The sequence below is a fragment of the Triticum urartu genome, chromosome 7A, assembly GCF_056163025.1.
Source record: "Triticum urartu cultivar PI428250 chromosome 7A, HENAU_Tu73, whole genome shotgun sequence".
NCBI classification, from domain to species: Eukaryota; Viridiplantae; Streptophyta; class Magnoliopsida; order Poales; family Poaceae; genus Triticum; species Triticum urartu.
Window position 1 is genome coordinate 681,010,628 of NC_141879.1, and position 15,818 is coordinate 681,026,445.

Sequence of the window (15,818 nt, forward strand, 5' to 3'; positions counted from 1 at the left end):
ACTGTACAAACTCTTTCGGAGTATCAGGGTTTCGGACGAGAACTCATCTGTTACACGGGCACTTTCATGTTTTTTAAACTTATTTGAACTCCGGACTTCTTTTGTGTTCAGTATGCAGCATTCAAAGCGACGTCATCAATTTCCAACATGTTCTGACATCATTTGTTGTTTTTCGGTCATTTACCTAATTGTTTAGAGAGCTAAATGACCGTGAAATTGAAAAAATCACTACAAAATGAATTCTGAAAATGTTGAAACTTGGCATGGTATTATCATTTCACCCGCATAGCATGTGCGAAAGAGTAGAGAGGGTCACGGCAAAAAATGGACGCACTTCGTGTACAAACTGGACAAACTCTTTCGGAGTATCACGGTTTCGGACAAGAACTCATCTGTTACACGGGCACTTCAATGTTTTTTAAACTTATTTGTACTCCGGACTTCTTTTGTGTTCAGTATGCAGCATTCAAAGCGACGTCATCAATTTCCGACATGTTCCGACATCATGTGTTGTTTTTCGGTCAGTTCCCTAATTGTTTAGAGAGCTAAATGACCGTGAAATTGAAAATCACTACAAAATGAATTCTGAAAATGTTGAAACTTGGCATGGTATCATCATTTCACCCGCATAGCATGTGTCAAAGAGTAGAGAGGGTCACGGCAAAAACTGGACGCACATCGTGTACAAACTGGACAAACTCTTTCGGAGTATCAGGGTTTCGGACGAGAACTCATCTGTTACACGGGCACTTCAATGTTTTTTAAACTTATTTGATCTCCGGACTTCTTTCGTGTTCAGTATGCAGCATTCAAAGCGACGTCATCAATTTCAACATGTTCTGACATCATTTGTTGTTTTTCGGTCATTTACCTAATTGTTTAGAGAGCTAAATGACCGTGAAATTGAAAATCACTACAAAAATGAATTCTGAAAATGTTGAAACTTGGCATGGTATCATCATTTCACCCGCATAGCATGTGCGAAAGAGTAGAGAGGGTCACGGCAAAAACTGGACGCACTTCGTGTACAAACTAGAAATAGAAGAAAAGAAATAATGCAGAAAAGAAAAAAACTATACAAAAAATACTCAAAAATAAATAGAAGAAAATAAATAATGCAGAAAAGAAAAAAAATATAAAAAATTACTCAAAAATAAATAGAAGAAAATAAATAATGCAGAAAAGATAAAACTATATAAAAAAATTTGTTGGCGCTGCCCAGTGGGCCTGCCAGACCTAGGTTGTGCAAATGCAGGCCCAGAAGGTCCAGCAGACTCACAGGGCAGCGTGCCCTAGTTAGGCCCAGAAGCCTGCTATATAGAGAAGCTCGAAGGAGCAGGCGCGGCTGGGTTTATAAACCAGTGCGGCTGCCCTTCGCTCGGCGAGGTGGGACTAAACATTTGTGCACCGCTGGTGGCAGCGCACAACCATTAGTACCGGTTGGTGGCTCCAACCGGTACTAAAGGGGGGGTCTTTAATACCGGTTCATGGCACGAACCGGTACTAAAGGGGTCGTTTCCCGCCCCTTGACTTGGCGAAAATTGGCCTTTAGTACCGGTTAGTGGCTCCAACCGGTACTAAAGACCCCTCCTATATATATTTCATCGACCACCAGTACTTCTTCTCGATCCAACTTCTTCGCTGCGCCCGTCGCCCATCGCGCTCCGCCCTCGCCGCCCCCGCCGCCCGTCGTCGCCTTCACAGCCGTCGCCCACGCCACCCGTCGTCGCCGTCACCGCCGTCGCCCCCGCCACCCGTCGTCGCCGTCACCGCCGTCGCCCCCGAGCGCCGCGCCCGTCGCGCCGCCGCCTCTCGCGCCCGTCCCCGTCGTCGCCCGCCGCCGCCCGTACGCCGCCGCCCCCCGCTCGTACACACACACACATACACACACACACACCACACACCACACACACACACATACACACACACATTGTTTTTACTTATTTTCTATTTTCTGTTGTTTAGATTAATGTTAGATAAATTACGTAGATAATAATGTTAAATGTTAATGTTAGATGAATTATATGGAAAAGATGTTAAATATTAATGTCAAATATATTTTACATGAATTAGAACAAGTTGAACTAGTTGAATTAGTATAGCTAGATATTAATTAGGTATATATATATGAGATTTGAACTAGTTGAATTAATATAACTAGTTTATTTTTAGTATGAAAATTAATAGAACAAGTTTATTTTTAGTAAGAAAACTTAGGTATATGATATTTGATGATCTAATCAAAATATTACTATATAGAACTACCTACTTTATTTTAGTAAGAAATTAATAGAACTAGTTAATTTTATTAAATGCTTAGTTGAATTAATAGAACTAGTTTATTTAGTTGAATTAATAGAACTAGAAAGTGTTTAATGTTTCACCTATATATGAACATATATGTTAGATATTAGATATAAATTATATGTTAGATATATATTTAATTTAGTTATATGAAATTTCATTATCTAATTAACATTTTATTATATAGAACTAGCTACCTTATTTTTAGCACGAAAATTATTAGAACTAGTTTAGTTGAATTAATTAGTTGAACTAGTTAGTTGAATAGTTCAATTAATTAGGTATATTCTTCGTAAGTGCTTAGTTGAATTAATTCAATTAATTAGTTGAACTAGTTGAATTAACAGAATTAGTTGAATTAATAGAACTAATAAGTGTTTAATGTTTCACCTATGAACATAGGAATGTCGTCTGACGACGAACACGATTTCATTATGTGCGAATACTGCGAAGACTAGCGCGGCCTGTGCAGCAGAAATTTTCTAGTTGATGATAGACGATTCAGCATCAAGCTGGATGAGAACTTTGAAGTGGATACAGTAAGTCACAACGACAAGTCTTTTTTCGTAATTAAGCATGACTTATGCTTCATTTTTGCTTCACCTTTTAATTTTATTTTTTCACTATTCTACTAGCGTATCCCTTGCCATGCAAGAATTTTTGTCTTGGATAAGATAGGTTTCAGTCCTAACGAAACTATGGAGGTAACAAGAGTTTACTTGAAGACCGAGCATGGTTATACCTTCAACGTCAAATTATACAATGCAGACACATACACCTATTTTGAATGCAAAACTTGGCAAGCACTATGCAAGGCTTATGCATTTGAGCCTGATATGGTTATCACCTTTGATATTCGTCCGGAACATGACATTGAAGGTAATAGAGACATCTAGGTCGATGTGCAGACGCCTCCAGTTCTACCATTATGTGAGTTTCTCAACCATATTTATGTCTTTGATATGAGATTATTTGAACCAGTTGAATAATTAATAGATCTCAATTCATATTGACAGCTTACTTCCAATCAAGCAAACATGTCCGGCGCTTGGTAGACAGGACCGTCCACTGTCCCGGGGCTGAACTAAACTGCGAGGAGACAAGTCATTAGGTTTCATGGCTTGAGGATCTTGATGCTGTCAAGACAAATTTCTTTCCTGCACTTTGAAATGTTAGTACTCAAAACGTGCGACCAATAGTGTTCGTACTGAACTACGGTCACATATATTTAGGAAAGGTGGTAAGATTTCTACTATTTCTCCTCAGTGCATCTTTTGCATACATTATTTTTTAAGCTAAACTTCATTGCTAAGTATGTTACTATACGATGTTCTTCAACAGGGACTCCCGATGAATTTTGTGCCTGATTGGATGGAGACTAAAGGTACCATAAATATTGTTAGCTTACGGCCAAGATATCCTACAATGCACTTTAGTGCATTCAGGATTTCTAATAGCGAGGAATGCTTAATAGTAAAAGACTGGAGCAAAATTGTGAACGATCACAGAGAAGTACTAGGGGGCAGCAATCAGAAGCGCAACCCACGATTAGGAGACAGGTTCATCTGGATGCTCCAATATGATGAATCAGCAAAGCTATACATGTTCTATGCTATTTTACCTGAGAGAGAGCAGCAGGAGTGATTAATTAGCTAGTTCATGCTCTTAGTACTTGTCATCTCATGTCCGTGTTCTTCGTCCTGAACTTAATCTCAAAGAGTGATTTGCTTTTGTGGTGTTATGAACGCTTATAATATCATTACCATGTTGAACTCGATGATATCTTTGCTATGAAAACCGTTGGTGATGATATATATGATGCAAGAGTTTTTATATTAATTAATATGATGATGATGATGATGATGATGATGATGATGATGATGATGAGTTATTATATCATTTATGAAAGAAATTGCATATTAGTTTCAACTGGATGGATTCTAGCTAAGTGCTCAAGTATATGCCATATCCATGTTACCTCGATCACTTAAGTATGTGATCAAGTATATATAATATGGATATGACATATACTTGATGACTTAGCTAGGATCCACACGCATCCAGTCAAAATAATCACCTAATGATTTAACAACTAATTATAATGTAAAACAATCACTAAATTAAATTGAAAACACAAAATTAAATTAAAAATAAAAAATAAAACCAAAACACACCAAAACATTTAGTACCGGTTGGTGTTACCAACCGGTACTAATGTCCTACGCGCCCACGGAGCTGGCTCGTGCCACGTGGTTGCCCTTTAGCACCGGTTCGTGCTGAACCGGTACTAAAGGGGGGGTGCCTTTAGTGCCTACAATTTAGTGCCGGTTACCGAACCGGCACTAAAGGCCCTTACGAACCGTTGCTATTGCTCGGTTTTGCACTAGTGTCACAACACAACTCTACAAATAAAATAAGTCATACAAGCATCATATTACAAGCCAGGGGCCTCGAGGGCTCGAATACAAGTGCTCGATCATAGACGAGTCAGGGGAAGCAACAATATCTGAGTACAGACATAAGTTAAACAAGTTTGCCTTAAGAAGGCTAGCACAAACAGGGATACAGATCGAAAGAGGCGTAGGCCTCCTGCCTGGGATCCTCCTAACTACTCCCGGTCGCCGTCAGCGGGCTGCACGTAGTAGTAGGCACCTCCCGAGTAGTAGTAGTCGTCGTCGATGGTGGCGTCTGGCTCCTGGACTCCAACGTCTGGTCGCAGCAATCGGATAGAAGGCAAAGGGGAAAAGAGGGAGAAAGCAACCGTGAGTACTCATCCAAAGTACTCGCAAGCAAGGAGCTACACTACATATGTATGCATTGGTATCAATTGGAATAAGGCTATCATATGTGGACTGAACTGCAGAATGCTGGAATAAGAGGGGGATAGCTAGTCCTTTCGAAGACTACGCTTCTGGTAACCTTAATCTTGTAGCAGGAGAAGAGAGTAGATGGTAAGTTCACCAAGTAACATCGGATAGCATAATCCTAACCGATGATCCTCCCCTCGTCGCCCTGTGAGAGAGCGATCACCGGTTGTATCTGGCACTTGGAAGGGTGTGTTTTATTAAGTATCCGGTTCTAGTTGTCATAAGGTCAAGGTACAACTCCAAGTCGTCCTGTTACCGAAGATCACGGCTATTCGAGTAGATTAACTTCCCTGTAGGGGTGCACCACATAACCCAACACGCTCGATCCCATTTGGCCGGACACACTTTCCTGGGTCATGCCCGGCCTCGGAAGATCAACACGTCGCAACCCCACCTAGACCAACAGAGAGATCCGCACGCCGGTGTAAACCTAAGCGCCCAGGGGTCTGGGCACATCGCCCTTAGCACACCTGCACGTTGCGTGGGCGGCCGGAAGCAGACCTAGCCTAGCAGGCGTTCCAGTCCAATCCGGCGCGCGCCGCTCAGTTGCTGACGTCACGAAGGCTTCGGCTGATACCACAACGTCGAGTGCCCATAACTGTCCCCGCATAGATGGTTAGTGTGTATAGGCCAGTAGCCAGACTCAGATCAAATACCAAGATCTCGTTAAACGTGTTATTTTGAAATAATCGCGAACGCCGACCAGGGCCAGGCCCACCTCTCTCCTAGGTGGTCTCAACCTGCCCTGTCGCTTCGCCACAAAGATCCACTCAGAGGGCCGTCGGGACAAACATCCTTTGGGACCCAATCCGTGGATCACTCGCGGGTACTCCTACGAGCCGACCCGTCTTTAGTCACCGCAAGTATCATATATAAATTATATAGTATATACCCGTGATCACCTCCCGAGTGATCACGGCCCGATAGTATAGCATGGCAAACGGACAAGAATGAAGGGCCACTGATGATAAACTAGCATCCTATACTAAGTATTAGGATTGCAGGTAAAGGTAACAACAGTTGTAGCAACAATGACAGGCTATGCATCAGGATAGGATTAACGGAAAGCAGTAACATGCTACACTACTCTAATGGAAGCAGTATAGAGGAGAGTAGGCGATATCTGGTGATCAAGAGGGGGCTTGTCTGGTTGTTCTGGCAAGAGAGAGGGGTCGTCAACAGTGTAGCCGTACTGGGTAGCAGCGGCGTCAGTCTCGATGTCTAGAGAGAGAAGAGGGGGAAGAAACAGTAAATATAATGCAAACAAATGCATGACGATGCATGACATGACAAAGCGTGATGCTAGGTGTGCCCTAACGCGGTACGAGGTGGTACCGGTGAAGGGGGGAAAACATCCGGGAAATTATTCCCGGTGTTTCGCGTTTTCGGACAGATGAACCGGAGGGGGAAAGTTGCGTGTTTGGTATGCTACGTAGGCGTGGCGGACTAACGGGTTGCGTATCCGGGTTCGTCTCGTCGTTCTGAGCTACTTTCATGTACAAAGTTTTTCCATCCGAGCTACGGATTATTTTATATTAATATTTAAAGTTTTAAATCATTTTCTAGGATTAACAGATTATTTTAATTCGAAATTGCATTTGTGACGTCAGCATGTCATCAGCAGTCAACTCTGAACGTTGACTGGTCAAGCTGACACGTGGGTCCCACTGTCATTAACTGAGTTTATCTAAAACAGATTAATTAGTTTAAATAGTGATTAGGTTACTCTAATTAGGATTAATTATGTAAATTAATTTAGTTAACTAATTAATTAATTATATTTCTATTTATTTATTTATTTATTTATTTAATTCTCTCTTTTTTTAAGACATTCTAGGGGCGGGGCCCACTTGTCATTGGTACAGGGGGTTAATGGGCGCTGGCGGGTTACAGGCAGCGGGCGCAACGGGTGCCCAGCAACCGTTCGCCTGGGCGCACGCAAACCGCCGATGAGACGACGGCGAGAGGTGGTCGGGCCATGTAGGGCGTGGCCGGCGGGCGCGGCAGCGGCCACGGTGCCGGACCAGGAAGGCGCGGGCCTGGCGTGGGGAGCGGCGCAGGGAGAAGCATCCTGGTAGGCGGGCACAGGCCAGGCAGGGCAACGGCGAGGCAAGCAAGGGGGAAGGGGGCGGCGGCTGCGGCTACGGCTGTGCAGAGCAGCAGCGACGGGATCCGAGGGCGAGTGGCGGTAGTAGCAAGCAACGTGGCGGTTGCGGCGAGTGGGCGAGCAGGGCTGCCGACGGGTGAAGTCGGGGCGGCTCAGCAGCAGCCATGAACAGGGGGGAGGCGCGCAGGGCGCCGGGGTGCGCGCCGGTGCACGCGCGCGTGACGCGAGGGAGTGACGGGCCGTGCGGGGCGAGCTGCAGGTGGGCGCGGCAGCGCAGGGGGGGAGGAGGTCGACACGGGGAGCTCGGCGGGTCGGCGAGCGGTGCAGCAGCAGCAAGGTTCAGGTGTGGGCGCGAACACACGTTGGCACAACTTCGGGCGCGTGTAGCGCGGCGTGCAGGCGCGGTGCGTGGCCGGGGCACGGGCGGCCGTTGGAGAGGCGGGGCGCGGTCTGGGAGCGTGCACGCGCGGTGAGCGAGCGAGGGGGAGAGAGAGGAGGGGCGCGGAGGCCGTGGCCTCAGCGGAGACGTAGGGTCTAGGGCAGCGAGTGTCGGGGGGGAGGACGGAGACGACTTCGGCGGAGCGGTCGCAGGCCGGTGGGGAAGGGTGCCGGCGAGGAAGAGGAGGCAGGCTGGTGAGGTAGAGGAGGCAGGCCGGCGAGATGGCGCGGGCTCCGGGCGGCGAGGTCGTCGCGGCGACGGGCGGCGAGGTCGTCGCGGCGACGGTTTGCCCCGATCCAGATCCAGCGGGGGGGGGGGGGGAGGAGTGGTGCGACTGCGGAGTGGGGGTAGGTTAGGGTTTCCGTGGGTTTGGGGATAAGGGGAGTGGGGGTGGCCGCAGCTGGGCCGGTGGGTTGCGGACTGGTGGGCCGAAGCCCAAGGGGCCGGGGGGTTTTCTCCCCCCTTTTAGAGTTTTAGTTTTTCTTTTCTTTTTTTATTTTTCTTTTTTGTTTTATTTAGTTTAGGGCATTTACGTATTTTATAAAATTGTGTCCTCTACACCATAATTACCAGTGCAATATTTGGCACCCACCGAACATTTTTGTTTCAACTTTTAAAAACTTTTGTTGTTTGCCATTTTTCTGAATTGATTTTTGAATCGGTTTGAACTAACGAAAGTTTAGCAACAGTAATCATCGATGACATGGCATCATTAGGAGAGTTTTACTGTAGCCTAATTATCCGGACGTTACAATATGTTCTTCCGGGATCGAGCATGGATGTTATTGCACTACTTGTAGCATGCGAACCTATCATCATTCAAATAAATATTGTAGATGACGCCTTTCAGTTGACTTGATCTCAAAAAAGATACGGGCTTACATAGAGTTTTACCATCAATATATATTGAATACAATCTAAATAAATGATGCCGTTCTACATGTTTAATAGTGGTATGCTATATTTTTCTTGGTGGGGTGAAGGGAAAAGAGCTTTGTGTTCAATTCTATATTATATAGTATAACATACATGATTTTCTCTAGAAAAGGATTGTTTTCATATAAGTTGTTTGAATGTCCTAAATGGTTTCATGTTATTCTCCGCTACATTTTTCGAAATTAATGGACATTTTATGAATCGGTGAACTTTTTCTGTAAATCACAACCATTTTCTGATTTTTGCGAACATTTAAAAAAACATGAATATTTTTTGAATCCATGAACATTCTTTTCAAATTCATGACCTTTTTAAATTAATATGCACACATTTTTTAAAAACAATGATTTTTTTAATCCAAGAACATTATAGGATTCCTTGAACATTTTCTCAAAATTCACAATTTTTTGAAATTCAATTTTTTAAATCAACAATTATTTTAAAGATGAAAAAAGGAAAATTAAAAAAGGCAAAAAGGAAATGGAAAAAACAGGGGGAGTTCTGCACAATGGATGGGCCGGCCCAAAAGGGCCCTACGGTGGAAGGGGGTGCGCCAGGGCCTCCGCCTCGGTTAGTTGTTTAGGTTAAGGATTTCTATTGTCCTGGCAGGTGTGGCGCTCGGGCGGATGTCGACGCTTCTTTGAATTTGTCATCTGGGGTCCGATCCTCCCCGAGTTCTACTATCTCGACATAATCGATGAAGTTTTGGCGTAGATATTTGTCATCTCCATGGGGTGGTAACACTACTAGGAAAAGGGCTATAGATAGGATTGATAATAATGGCGCACCATGGAAGCAGTGCGCCACTACTATATACTAATGGCGCACCGGTTGGTGATGCGCCATTAGTGTGGAAGACACTAATGGCGCACCAGAAACAAGGTGCGCCACTAGTATTAAATTATTTTTTTTCCATTTTTCCGTACATACTAATGGCGCATCAGGTCGAAGTGCGCCATTACTAGTTCTAAGTAGTAATGGCGCACCAAGCAGACAGTGCGCCATTACTGTAAAAAAATTATTCTTTTTTTGCAAAACTACTAATGGCACATCGTTTCACAGTGCGCCATTACTAGTTTAAACTAGTAATGGCGCACTATTACCCGGTGCGCCATTAGTATATATATTTATTTATTTTTACTTTTTTGCAAAACTACTAATGGCGCACCACCTGCAGGTGCGCCATTAGTAACCAGGGTTACTAATGGCGCATTTGCTGGTGGTGCGCCATTAGTAACCTGGGACCCCAACAAAATATTTTGGATAGCCCCACACCTACCCACTCACTTTCCCCACTTCATTCCCTCCACCTCCTTCTCCAAGCTTTCGGCCACCTCCTCCTCACCTCATTTCCACCATAGATTCATCAAAATTAAGTGGTGAAATTACCTTTTTTTGATAGGTAAATAAGGGGAAAGCTATCTTCATGATGTAGATCTACTTTTTTTCTCCCTAGCTCGCTCCAACAACGTGCACATGCACTTTTTGTGGCCTAGCTAGATCTATGTATGTTTGTGGTGTTGCATGTGTTTGTGGTGTTGCATATATGTTTGTGTTTGAAGGTACCGGTATTTGAAATGCGATAGTTGCCAATATTTTGCCGGAATGTTTTGATTCATTTCCGTTTCGGCGAGAATTTTGGCACTATGCATTCTTTTTGGTCCTATTTTTAGGGAAGGTCATGCCAAATTTTTTCTTGGTTCCAAAATATCGTTTTGCTCTACCCCGCAGGCGACCATGGTCCGCACGATGACTGAAGGCATCATGAATAGGTTTTTGAGCTCCGCCAAGGCCGAGATGCTTCAAAAGAATGATACGGAGATAAGATGTCCGTGTCGAAGATGCAAGCTGAAGAGCCTTATTGCGGACTCGGATTCCGGGCAGGTGCGGGACTACTTGCTCTTGCGTGGTTTCATGGATGGCTATCGGTGGCAAGGTGATGAAGATGACTATGAAGTCGTCCATGGGGGCCGGGCAAGAAATGAGGAAGGGCAACAAGACAAGTACCACAGCGGCGAGGGCGGGTGAGAAGAGGAAGAATCTCCAGGACATGATCACGACGGTGATGCTGTACACAGTCATCATGTAGAAGATGTCGTACATGATGATGAGGAAGATCAAGACGAAGGGCATGATCATGAAGATGAAGATGCCGGAGCAGACGACGATGGAGGCTGGGTGCAGGACCCTCATATTCAAGAGTTGCTTCTCAAAAGACGGATAATGCAAGAGCTGCCGCCCGAGAGAAAGCCAAGCTGGATCAACTGGAGATAGATGTGGTTACTCCATTGTATGAAGGATGCAGGCCCGAGGATACCCGCCTGAAAGTAACTCTCATGGCTCTGGAGATAAAGGTAAAACACAAAATGACCGACGCATGCTTCGACGAGAACATGTCATTGTGGCACGAACGTCTTCCCAAGGGGAACAAGTGCCCGACCAGTTTCGAGGAGGCGAAGAAAATCGTGTGTCCTCTGGATTTACCGCATGTGAAATACCATGTGTGCATGAACAATTGTATCATTTATCGGGACGAGCACGCGGAGTCTACCATATGTCCGGTGTGCGGCGTCACTCGATATAAGAAGAGGAAGAAAGCTCCTCGAAAATCGGTGTGGTACTTTCCGATCACTCCTCGTCTGCAGCGGTATTTCACGGACCCTAAGGTAGCAAAGCTCCTGCGTTGCCACGCGGATAGGGAGGAGAAGAAGCGGGAAGATGACGGAAATGATCCGGAGATAAATAAAAAAGACAAGATGCTGAGTCATCCTAAGGATGCGAGCCAGTGGCAAGCGTTGAACTTCGAATACCCAGAATTTGGGAAGGATCCAAGGAACATCGTTTTGGGCGCGAGCACCGATGGAGTCAATCCATTTGGCAGCCAGAGAAGCACACATAGCACCTAGCCTATGTTTGTGTGGATGTGCAACCTTCCCCCCTGGTTGTGCATGAAGAGGAAGTACATTCACATGAGTATGCTAATTGAAGGGCTGAAACAACCAGGGAACGACATCAATCTGTATCTGGGGCTGCTGAAGGAGGAGCTAGACATGCTGTGGAAAACGCTAGCCAATACGTGGGACGCCGCAGAGAAAGAATATTTCCCTATGAGAGCCGCACTGCTCACGACGGTGCACGACTATCTCGGTTACGGATATCTCGCGGGGCAGGTAGTCCACGGATTTTCTGGATGTGTAAGGTGCATGGATGACACAACGTATCGCCAGCTAGATAGAGATCCTGGGTCTTCGAAAACCGTGTTCATGGGACATCGAAGGTGGCTTCGCGACGATGACCCGTGGAGGAAACGCAAGGATCTGTTCGATGGTGAAACCAAACCCCGAAAACACCCGTGTACGAGGAGCGACGAGGAAATAGACGAGCTGTTGAAAAATTGGAAAGACTGCCCACTGCCGGGAAAGAAGCAAAAGGCGCCAGAGCCGGGAAAGAAGCGAAAGGCGCCAGAGCCGCTGCTGAAGGTATGGAAAACGAGGTCTGTTTTCTGGGACTTGACGTACTGGAAGATCCACCGTGTGCCTCACAGCCTTGATGTCATGCATATCACGAAGAACGTGTGCGAGAGTCTGCTTGGTACGCTGCTCAACATGCCAAAGAGGACCAAAGATGGGCCAAAAGCAAGGGCAGACTTGAAATCAATGGGCATCAGGCAGGAGCTTCACGCTAATGATGATGATGATGATGATGATGATGAGGCGAAGCAGGACACAGAAAGTCGTCGCAAAGGAAAAAAGTCCAAGAAGACCGGAAATGACTACCCTCCCGCGTGCTTCACTCTAAGTCAGGAGGAGATCGAGCAGTTTTTCACCTGCCTCCTAGGAGTAAAACTTCCTTACGGTTACGCGGGGAAGATAAGCAGATACCTAGACCCAGCGAAGCAGAAGTTCAGCGGGATGAAGTCTCACGACTGTCACGTGCTGATGACGCAGATACTTCTAGTTGCAATCCATGGGATCATGGACGCGCACGTCCATGAAACGCTATTTGGTCTATGCAACTTTTTTGACGTCATCTCTCGGAAGTCGATTGGCATGAGGCAACTCAGAAGGCTACAGGAAGAGATCGTGGTGATACTATGCGAGCTTGAGATGTACTTCCCGCCCGCATTCTTCGACATTATGGTGCATCTGCTGGTCCATATCGTGGAGGATATCATCCAACTCGGGCCGACGTTCCTGCACAGCATGATGCCGTTCGAAAGGATGAATGGTGTCATCAAAGGATACGTTCGCAACATGTCACGTCTAGAGGGAAGTATAGCCAGGGGCTTTCTGACCGAAGAGTGCATCTCCTACTGCACGAATTATGTAGGCATTGAGAACCCCGTTGGTCTGCCCGTCAACAGGCACCTCGGCAGGCTCGCTGGATGGGGTCACCGTGAGGGTCGTAGCGAAATGCATGTCGACTTCGAGGGTTGACTCGCCGACTTTGAAAGAGCAAACCTAGTCGCGCTACAACACATGGACGTGGTCGATCCTTGGGTGGTAGAGCACAAAACCTTTATTGAGAAGACGTACAATGCCCGAGGCCAACAGAGGACGGACGGAGATATACTCAAAGAGCACAACTCATGTTTCACGCATTGGTTCAAGCAGAAGCTTCTGTCGTACCCTTTACATGAGGATTCTTCCGCGGAAGAACAACTCATATTCGCCTTGTCACGGGGCGCCGAGCACAACCTGATGACCTATGAGGTGTACGATATCAACGGCTACACATTCTACACCGAGAACAAGGACATGAAGAGCGATGGTTATCAGAACTCCGGGGTAACGATGTAATCCTACACCGGTAACGACAAGGACAGATACTACGGAAGGATCGAGGAGATCTTGGAGCTGAGCTACGCTGGAGAGAAGGTCCCGATGATCCGTGTCAGATGGGCCAAGAGCGTCCTAAAAGAAGACCGGTATTTCACCACCATGGTTATACCCAAAGCCAAATCCAAGACCGCGGGCGCAAACGTCACCGCGAAAAATGAGCCATGGGTACTGGCTTCCCAAGTGGACCAATGCTTCTTCATTACCGACCCGTCAAAGCCCAGTCGTGTTGTCGTGAGGAGAGGCAAAAGGAAGATCATCGGAATGGATGGAGTAGCCAAACAGCAAGACTTCGACAAGTACGGCGACCCCAAGATCGAACATGACGACGACGATGAAGTAGCAGCACACACCACAAGAAGAAGCAGGACCACCCTACCTAAAGGACGTCTGTTCCACAGAAGAACTCCATTTCCGAAAAAGAAGAGCAAGAAGATTGTGAACAGATAGCTAGCTAAGATCGATTGTATTTAAATCGTAGTCTTCATTTCTCGATTGTATTTCATGGGCACTTTTTGATATCATGAATATTTTTAAATTTCATGGGCACTTTTTGAATTCATGAGGACACTTGATCGATTGTATTGCAAAGAAAAAAGATTACTTATGGCGCACCGCTCGGGGGTGCGCCATTGCTATCAAAAAAACATTCTAATGGCGCACCGCCAAGGGGTGCGCCATTAGTAATGTCCCCCCTAGCCAGATCCACTTCCCCCCTCGCCAGATCCACTCGCCACACCCTCACGCGCACCCCCTCCTTCCACCGCCCGCTCCACCGTCGCTGCCCTGCCTCCTCGGGCTCCACCGCCGTCGCCCTGCCTCCTCGAGCCGGGCAGCCACACGCGCCCAGCCTCCGCAGCCCCGACTCCGGCACCGCAGCGCCTCCCTCCCTGTCCCCGGAGCAGCCGCCCCCGCCCAGGAACGCCGCCGCCGAAGCTACATCGGCGACCGGTCCATAGGCAGGTAGCCACCACCCCTCCTTCCTCCTCCCTCCCCCTCCCACCTTCCCTATTGCATCCTATGCCCGCTCAAAATCCCCTCTGATTTCTGCACTGGATGAGCACCTGCCCTGCTGCTGCCCGCCCTCGCCCCGCCTGCACAGGCCCCCGCCTCTGCTCTCGCCCCGCGCATCGCGCTCGGCCTACCGCCGGCTGAGCCCCGACCCCGCCCGCGCGACCCTGCTGCCGCTGCTCTATCGTGGTTGCACGGCTGCGCCGCTGCGCTGCTCTGCTGCTCTACATGCTGCTATCGCCTCCTCCTTTCCTCGTCCTTGCTGCTCCTCTCCCCTCGCCCCTAGTGCTGCTACTCCACTTCTCTAAATCCTTTTTGCTGCCGCTCTCTACTGCTTCTACTCCATCTTTATGCTATGAGAAATAACTGTCATTGAAATCTTGCTTTATGATTGAGTAATCTGCTAGTATAATTGTGTGATTGAGTAATCTGCTAGTATAATTGGTGATGTTGCAAATAGAAGTAGAGTACTGCTTGTTGTACTTGTGATCTTGCAAATAGGAGTTGGAGTAATTTAACTTAACTGGAGTAATTTGTTGCATCTGTTGTAGGTGGTCTAGTGCTGCCCATCTACTGCCCATTTCCTCTGGTACCGGAGTTGGAGTTTAGTGTACTGGACACTTTCGTAGATTGCTAGGGTACTTCCTCTCCTTTCTCTCCTTTAGTGTACTAGAAACTTCCATAAATTTCAGAAACTTCATATAAAAATTTTATTCACTACTGCTGATGTACTACTTGTGATGCTGCTGCTGCACTACTTGTGATGCTACTGCTACTTGTGATTTTGTCAACTTGTGATGCTGCTGCTACCTGTGATCTTCTGAAATAACCCCTTTCTCCTGAAATGTTGATTAATTTCCGTTTCGGTTGAGAATGGGGCACTCCTAGGTCAAGAAAATTAGCAAAGGTCATGCCCAATTTTCTTGACCTAGAAGGTGCCCGATTCTCAACCGAAACAAAAATTAATCAACATTTATAGTTTGACCTAGAAGATGCCCAATTTGATAACTCTAGTTCAGGTGTTGAATGTTAATCTGAGTGTGTGTCATGGTGACTGAACATATAAATCATGTCTCCCAACATTTTCAGCTAAGTGGACTCACACACACACACTATCTAGCTTTACACTTAAGCAGTGGCGAGATCTGCTCCCTCCACATAATGTGCAACAAGCAAGCAGGTGGATCTAGGTAGCTTGGCTAGATTAGCTATGAGCCAATGTGGTCAAGTCAAAAGAGATGATGCAGATGGATGGATAGATGGATGGATGGGGATGCAGCACCACTCCACCACCTTCACTTGTCTAGCTTGTGGTT